Raw genomic sequence first — 9,253 nt, 5'->3', positions numbered from 1 at the left:
GAGCAAACATATGACTGCCGCAGCATTCTGCAAGCTTGCAACTCCTGCACGAGGGGTCAATGTTCATTTGCGGGTGACGGTAGGCGTGTCTCGATCGTGTAGACTCTGCCTCTATCGTTGAGAATTTTTTAAATTTTCTTTGAGGTTAACGTGCTTGAATTTAGGTACTTTTGACTAGTCGTACATGAATAAGTTTAAATTCGTATGCATTGGAACATATTTTTCTACATGAGGTAAGAAAAATACATAGATGCTACAATGGCTGAGATAGGTATCGAATACCTGTTCCTTACCCTATGAGTGACTAGCTTTTGTTTGAACTATCTCCTATACCCTTTTTTACTTTGTGATATAGACGGGACATGGTTGTTTTCAGAGATGATGGTTAAAATGTCTTGGGCAAATAGTTCTTTGTAGAAATTACTATGAGTGGTAATTATTTTAGTCGAAGTGATAATTTAATAAAACATGTAAAAATAATGTGCAGGATTTTATGTGTGAAAACAAATCATTGCTAGGATGGATTTGTATGTAGAAATGGTGGTATACCACATCTCTTGAAGAACACTGCATGGTATATAATGAAAGACTCTTGGGCTCAAGAAACTAAACTATAGGTGGAAAGGATGATACGGTTTCTAAGATTAAATGAAAGAAACTTTGTTGATTTTTTTTTCCTATATACTAAGATGAATTAATTGAGTTTGGAATGATGGGTTGACGGATTAAATAATAAAACTGGACACATAGGCTTTTAAAGAAAATGGGAATGTAGCTAACCATGTCTAGAAAACAATAGAGAGAATTGTGAAGCTCACAAGATCATAGATTGTGGTAAATCTCTGACAACTTAAATGTGGAAACGATATCATAAAATGAGTGATATTGATGCAGCTCCTGGTATTATAACTGGTAGCTACGGTGATGATGCCTTTACGTCTGTGATAGTGACACGGACGCGAAGATTTTAAGACTAATAATAACATATATGTAAATAAGATGGACGCCGTAGCACGCGGGACCAATTGTTCATCGAGAGTCAATCCAAATGATTGGAGAATAGGCTAAAACTTCTACTTGGTTCGCAAAATGTTGAAAATTTATACATCCTTAAAGAAACATGAACTAAGAAATGCAGGGTTTATAGAATAAAACCTACTTTTTTTGATCAGATGTATAATATTGAAAATAAATATACATTGAGATATGAGTTTTATTAAATATCATTTTTACATATGTACTTTCATGCTCTTGGCGTTTACAGTGACCATAAAGTATATAAAATATTTACGTACCTGGTTCTTCGTTTACCATGTATATTTTGCATTTTTAAATTCGAATTTGTTAGCGATCAATGACTGAAATGATTTGTGTTATAACCTATAAGTCCTCCTACAACTGGTGTGATTTATAACACTGTGAAATTTTAAGGATAGTATGACCAATAGGATGTTAATATGATGTGACATTGGCTTGATACTTCGCAGGAATGAAATTTAAATGTTAACTTTGTGATGAAAGCTGCAAGTGCGTGCATTGCGTGTCCATTTCATTTGTCGAATTTACTTCCAAATATGTTACCTTATTTTGGTGTGCTTCTTTTTTAAATGATGTTTTGACTCGAGTATTATAGTAATTGGTTCTTTATTTGACTAGCATATTATTCCAACCGGTGCATGTATATAATCGAGTCCTAGACAGCAGGTCGCTCAGTGTGTTACTGACGTCGACGATGTAAGGATCACCTAGTTTGTTTCTTCTGGTGCATAAGTCGCGTAATTGCCTGTTCTTGTGAACTCGATGGCATCTTTACTGTCTAAATCGACGAACTTGATGGATGTTGTACCATCGTCTACGGGAACCCTAACGTCAGCGGTGACGAAGAAGGAGCAGATCCCGACGGCAACGAGGATGTCAACATTGGAGGAGGCTTCAAAAGTCGCGATACCGTCAGCAGAAGAGACTTTAATGCCGGTGGTGCTGGCTACACAGGAAAACTCGACGAACTTCGTTTCACCCTCGATGGTGACTTCAATGGATGGTGATTCAACAACGACTAACGAACATCGGTGCTGCTACTGTGACAAGATTGTCACAAACAGCAGCAATACTCGACGGCATGAGAAGAGAGAATGTGCCAAAAACCTTTATCGTAAAATGTTTGTTTATGAGAAATGCCATAAGCAGTTTGCCAGAAAAGATAATATGAAAACGCACATGAAGACATGTAAAGGTCCTGATGCGCGGCAGAAAGTAAAGGTTTCTATACAACAACGAATGATTGATGTACTTAAGAGTATGTCTGGAGATGGTGCAACTGCGACAACGTTAGTATCTGGATCGGGTCTGAAAGGCTCGTCTTCATCACCCCGGTATCCTTGCAGCTACTGTGATATGTCGTTCGCATTTTCCCATGATGCACGAAGACATGAACGGAGTAAATGCAAGAAGAATCCTTCTCGTATAAAGTTTCGCTGTGATGAGTGTCATGAATGGTTTACACGTATTGATAGTTTGCAACGACATGTGAAAAAAATGCAACGGTAAAGTCCGTGTGTCTACTGAAGAACTACATGTAGAAATTTCGACTCCTCGCTTTAGATTGGAGACTCGTAAGAGAACAAGCAAGAAAACCGATGTGCAGCAACCGATTGCAATAACGTCTGGACATGAAAATAAACCTAAGACTGTGTTCGGCGCATTACAAGTGAATGATAATGGGTTCTACTTGGCGCAGTCTGAATTTCGTAGAACATTGAAAGACTACTATTATCTTAATACGTTAGATGAGACGAAAGACATTTATAATTTTCTTGATGATATCAGAGAGGACATAATCAGCTTACTGATGACGTAGCAACAAACGGACCATTAAAATATAACTTGTGGTTGGACTGTATATATGGAAATCCATATCCATTCGAAGATGAAGTGAAGAAGTGTGCATTCAATACATCGGCTGCAGTAATTTACAATTCTGACGATGTGAAGCAAACTGTTAAAAACGGGTTCCAGAAATTCTGTCAAGAAGAGGAGGACTATGTCTGTAAAGGTTCTGACTGGACTCTTTCTAGTGTAAACCGATTGGAGCTAAGAATTAGTCATTTCACGCCTATGCAGACCTAAATGATTATAAGATTACTAACCTTCGCAAGTGATCCTATAGTAAAGTAGAAATTATGTAATAAATATAGTGTTTGTGAAAGAACTTGCGGTGTTTTATTTTCGAACCTGCCACTATTATGTTAAATTGTTGTTATATTTGATTTTTTTTTATCATCCAGAATCGTACCAAGGGTCTAAGTCGATCTAATTACTCATTTTATTGGTTGTAAATTTATTTAGTTAATTTTGAACTTTTTCACGAGTTATAGCTAAATAATTATGAATTTCCAAGACGGCGGACATGATGGCTTATAGGATGACGGTAGTAGAGGATTTAAAGTCTCTTTAAGAATGTTAAACATGGTTTGTTGAAATTAATATTTTTTACATAAAATTAAACTATATTGAATCGATCAAGTATCAAACCATGGACAGGAACTGACCGGATCAATCAGTATATTGATTGTAAATTTATTTAATGTATTTTGGAATTTTTCCCGAATTCCTAGCTAAATAATTACACGATTCCAAGTTGGCTGCCATAACGAAACATGCAATAGTAATAGGATCCAATATGGCGGTCATAACGTAAAGTGTAACGACGACATCGTACTCAACCAAGATGGCGGGCGTAACGAAACACGCAACAATTATATAATCCAAGATGGCGATAATAATGATACATGCAACAGTGGGTTTAAGTAATATTTTATTAAATTTTTATTATTGAATTCGATTAGTTAATTTATTTAATGATTTTTAAAAATATTCCCGTTTTTCTAACATAAAAATTACTGATTTTCAAGATGGCGGTCATGACGTCATACTAGGTGACGATATATATACTTTAACATAAGTGGTGGGGGTCAGTCTGCCAGCACCCACCACGGGGGGAAGGATTGGTCACCATTTTTATTTTTCTGCCCTCACCGGGTTCGAACGGCGGACTCCGGGCTCCGTGTCGTAAAAGTATTTTTTTTTTAAATATTTTTATTAATATTTTATTAATTGATATTTTATCAATTTTAATTTTTTTCATTAAAATCGTATAATAAATAAAAGAGTTAGAGATGACGGGCGTAACGGTAATTGCAACGGTGACGTCATAATTCAAAATGGCTGTCATGACATCCTAATTTTCAAGGTCATACCTCGGCAGCTTGAAGCGGCTAGCTCTTAGGAGTTTTAAGCCGCTTTTAGGAATTTGGGTTCTTTCTAGGGCAAAAAGACTTTTGAGGATTTTCGAAATCCTAATTTTTGAATTGTGGAATTTTTTGAGATTTTTTGGCGGTATTTTTTTCCACATAAATGGAAATTTTGGCGATTTTTGAGGAATTTTGGGGAAATTTTGCCTTATTTTGGCGAATTTTGGCACATTTGAAGGTAATATGTCAAGGTCAAGGTTAAAGGACAAGGTCACACTCACCCAAGATGGCCGCCGTGACGTCACAATCCAATATGGCGGTCGGCACCTCGGCACCTCACCCTGGAGCCTGGCGCCGGAGGAACATTTACATACTACTGATAAAAAATTAGCTTATTATTCACGCTCTTCCTTTGAGCCATGCTACCATCGTTTTGTGACAAAATATAAAAATTAAAAATGCAGGTCATATATATAAAATAATACAAATTAGATATTGAACCAGGTGGGGCAAGAGTCACCCACCTGACTGCCTCAAAACGTCACAAGACACAATTAATACAAGAAAAAGGAGATAAATCAATACATAAATAGTGCAGAAACCCCTTTGTATAATGTGAACAACATCATTGGTTAGTACATTAGTTAATACTGAAAATACTGAATACATTAGTTAATACTGAAACGGCACATTCATCATACATTGTATAAGGTGTATAAGGTTATTTATAATAAAAGAGTGCTTTACACAACATTAAAACAAGCAAGTATAACAGATCTTAAAGTCAAGAAGAATTTAACATTTAAAAAAAATAAAAGACAAATCATAATTTAGAGTCGCCCCTGTGTACCTGGTAAGGCGTAGTAACAATCCAATAAAAACACGAGATGACGAATCAAAAAGGGCGGAAGGCCTGAATCATGCTGCCAAACAAGTGGCCAAGCATCAAAATTAATCAACGCAGATTCGGCCGCAGGGCGAACAGCGCAAAACAAATGGGCATGGCCGAGCACGCCTGCAAATACGCCTTACCAGATACAGGGGCGACGAGAACCAGGACCGCTGCAGGCCGACAGACGAGTGAAGTGGCCTGCTAACTCACGGTAAACAAGTTGGCGGGACGGGATGAAGTCGCAGAGGGGGGAAGGGGAGGCAAGGAAGGTTTAGAAGGCCGGAAGGATCTGGATGGTCGGTGGTGGAAGGAGGGAGGGGAAAGGGAGAGGAAGAAAAGGTTGGGAGGGCGAGTGAATGGAGGGGACGGTAGGGAGGAGGAGTAAGAACTGACTAGAAGAATCTGGCCATTCTTTAATATTAACGTGAGATTAGAAATTACTCGTTCTTTGAAGATTTTATTTGACATAAAGGTACATTGTTAATTCCATCTCAATGTTGGGTCGTTGCAGCTTCTGATGTATGTAGATGTGTTAGAGGCCTTTTTCTAAACCTTTAAGTAGATCTGACAATGATGATGTTAGTTCTTTGAGCAGATTTTCGACTCCCGTCAACAAGCCCCCATTTGTTGAGTTTGTGTTGTTATTTGTACTCTGGGCGCTAACCAAGCAGCAGGCAGCAGACACCAACAGCGCTGCCAACAACAACGTACGACTGCTCAACTGCAACAGAACAACAAAGTTACAGTCTAAGTTAAGCTCTCTATTTTCCTCCAAATAGCAGTTATCATAGAGCGACAACATTCCCTTTTATACAGAGTGCACTGAGATTAATGGACAGTATAAAATTCATTAGAAACACCACTGGCCAATGGGCGAGCTCGGTTGTGAAACGATTGTCATCGTCAGCAGAAATCACTGAACTTGTGTTGTTGGTCGTTAAAAATATTAAACTTTTTTACACAACCATAATTTATAAAATATTTTATATTGCAAAATGCTAATGTTTATAATTTATATTGTCCAAATTGTAAACTATAACTCCGAGAACAATTATAATATTATCCGTTGAAACATATGCTAGGTTAGGTTCACCTCTTAAATTGGACTCTCAATGATTTGTTTCGTCCGTCCGTCCTCCTTACATACGTCAGTTAGCCAACAGATTCACCTCACATCGCAAGTGCATCATAATATTTTTCCATGTGAAGCTGGCAACTGACTAGAAGGCTTAAATGTTTGTAGAAAATATTTATTGTAAGTATATATTATTTTAACAAAATCTAAGCTAAGCAATTATTATTCATTAAAATATTTTTCATACTGATAATATTTTTTTATATATATGGGTATTCGTGCGTTGTTAATTTCACTTACGTATTTAGATAGATCTTTGTTTCAAATATCAATATTTAAAACATGTTAAAACATATTTTAATGTCACGCAATGGAAGCAGCTGAACAAACGAACAATTTAAAAATGTTTTAGGATAAAGGCACATTTTAAAGGTTATAATATCATCCGTCCGTGCGACAAATTCAAAGCTTTGGGATGAAATTGACGGACGGAAGATGTTTTCCTTTTTCCGCGCTTTCTTATTGGCTTGAGGTCACTTGATCGACGGACGAACGCAACGGAACATTGCGAGTCTAAATTTATTCCCGTCACCTTAACCCGTGCTCTGCTTCTGCTGAGACTACCTGTTCCCCTGTACTCCAGAAGCTTTAAACCCGAAAGTATATCCTGTACAAAGTCACCAGAAGAATTATAAATGACCTTCTTCAGTGGTGTCAGCTATTGACAGCAGGAACAGTCAATGCAGCCACAATAGTCTTCACCTCAAGAGGATCTGCCAGTCGGAGGGTGATAAATTCCTGCGGGCTGAGTTTGAATTTCGAACATCCGGGAAACATGATGTCGCGTTGTAGATGTAATACACTACGAAACTCAAAGCACTTACAGTTATTCCATCATTATCACTATAATTTTACTGGTCATTTGATAGCTTGGGCTACAAGTCTCCATCGCTATACTTCGAATCAGCTGTCGAAATTTTCTGGTCTAATTTCTCAAACTCAGCTTTATTTAATAAAAATTTATTTACATTCCTCTAAAATCGCAAGAAATTATTTCTGCAGTTACTGAAGTTCTGTTTTTTTAATTTGTGATAAGAGATTTTTATAAGAAAACATTCTAAGCTGATAGTCAAGCAAAACCCAACTTACCATCTTCTGCGTAGTTTTTCTGAACGAACTGAACTGAAATGAAAGGTTGAAATGTAACGACTGTGTTTTGTGAAGTCATATTTATGTACTGAACTGGCCCCCAAGTTTTCCTTGCACGTGTCTTCTAACGATAGGTGGTCCCCCGTGGTTTTCTTGTGAATTTTCAGCTGTCTGCGATGTGACAAGCAAAACTTTTAGACGTCGCTTGCAGGAAGGCTGAGCAAGAATTTTGTAACCATTTCGCAAGTACGTATTCTAAAATTAATGTTCCTTTCACCTGATAATTTTTTTCCCATATGATTTATAACACTAATGATATATATGTAGGAAGAAGCTCCTTTACTATTGACCCTGTACTTTGGTGAATGGTTACTCAAATAAAAGTTCCCTAGATTTGATTTTTTTTTGCATCCTTGCAGCATCAAAGGAAACTTCCTTGTGTAGCACGAAACTTGTTCGTAGATCAGTTTCCAAGTTGCCTCTATGCCCAATGAACGAAACTAACTACATGCAGACTTATCGTTAGAGACTCGCCAATTTGTGATTCAGAGTATTTTATTGGATACCGTGTCTAAAATCTGTATAATTCTTAAGGTGAGGAGGGTTGAGGTAGAGACGGATTTGCGACAAGTGTTTCCAGTTATTCACCCACGTACATATCCTTTTTATGATTTTGTACCGGGATATTGTGGTTAAAAGTTTTCTAACAATATTGAAATTAGTTTTAGCTATAACAAAATGTGCAACGGTGTCGGGGCGGCTATATCACTCTACTCAGACCAAGGCGACCCTTGTTCGATTACCGCCGGTATCGACCCCGGACTTTTCGCGAGTGGGAAACGTTGTTTGTGTTCTCGATAGCCAGTGGGTTTTCTCGGGGTGCTCTCGTTCCCCCGAACAGTACATTCCCTCGGTGTTCCGTCCGTCTGTACTTACGTCTTTACTGTCCTTGACATCAAGGAGTCGTACCCTAAATGCTTTTGAACGCGATCTAACATTTATTGAATTTTATTCTTTCCCACTTATATTTGCACATTAAAGTCCTGGAATCAATGGAAATTCAAGGAGTTAAAAGAAAAGCATTTTAATAATATTTTTAATTGGCTCTAAAATATTTTAGTGATTAAGTTACTTTATATTAAAATATATTTTATTCCTGAAAAAAAGACTTAAAATTTTTCTACAAAGAAACTGTGGTTAGGTCGAAAATTGGTTGTATTTTTAATCTCTATAAACAATAAATTTCTGATAAAAAATTAACTCACAAGTTGGTTTTTGGTAATTAAACACATTGTAAGAAACTAATTACGAAATAAAGGCGCTGTATCATATGTGGGAAGCCATAAGATCAACAACCATGAAAAGGGTTAAATTGTGAAAACTACACCTCCTCTCCTCCTGTTCCTTTTTCTGTTTGGAGGTGGAGACGCCCCTAGTGGTGCACATGTTGTTAGTGAAGAGGGAAGACAGATCTGAACCGTGATCTAGGCTGTGTCCGTTCAGCAGCCATTTAATCACCGAGGACCCGGAAATACAAGGGATTATCCAGGTATGATAGATGAGGGGGGGGGGAAGAATAATTGGGTATTATAAAGGAAGAGAGGGGAGCATTTATCATAATAATATTTTTTTTCATTGAGGAGGAGGTTCCTTGCTATCAAAAATTTATAATTGCAAAAGTAAGAAGATAATTTATTTGTTTTAACTGAACATTAGTTGGTGAGAATCAGTTACAATTCGGCTGTAACTACATCTCCTTGCACCGTTTTATTTCACATCTCCCCCTACCTTGTTCCTTTATCCATGCATACACTTTTATCTAAAGCATGTAATATTTCAGGAAATTGAGCACACAAGTACTTACTTCACCTCCATAACAACGATGCA

General features: G+C 37.2%; 1 long non-coding RNA gene across 1 annotated transcript; it reads right to left on the bottom strand.

The window, feature by feature from the left end:
* Positions 1–4,840: 4,840 nt before the first annotated feature.
* LOC134529406 (uncharacterized) lies at positions 4,841–7,424 on the bottom strand. Its single transcript, XR_010074562.1, has 2 exons — positions 7,367–7,424; positions 4,841–5,863 (listed from the first exon to the last, which is right to left on the bottom strand). It is a non-coding gene; the product is annotated as an uncharacterized LOC134529406 (long non-coding RNA).
* Positions 7,425–9,253: the final 1,829 nt, after the last annotated feature.

This window comes from Bacillus rossius, chromosome 1 (assembly GCF_032445375.1).
Source record: "Bacillus rossius redtenbacheri isolate Brsri chromosome 1, Brsri_v3, whole genome shotgun sequence".
Classification (NCBI taxonomy): domain Eukaryota; kingdom Metazoa; phylum Arthropoda; class Insecta; order Phasmatodea; family Bacillidae; genus Bacillus; species Bacillus rossius.
This window is presented reverse-complemented; position numbering and strand designations above follow the sequence as displayed.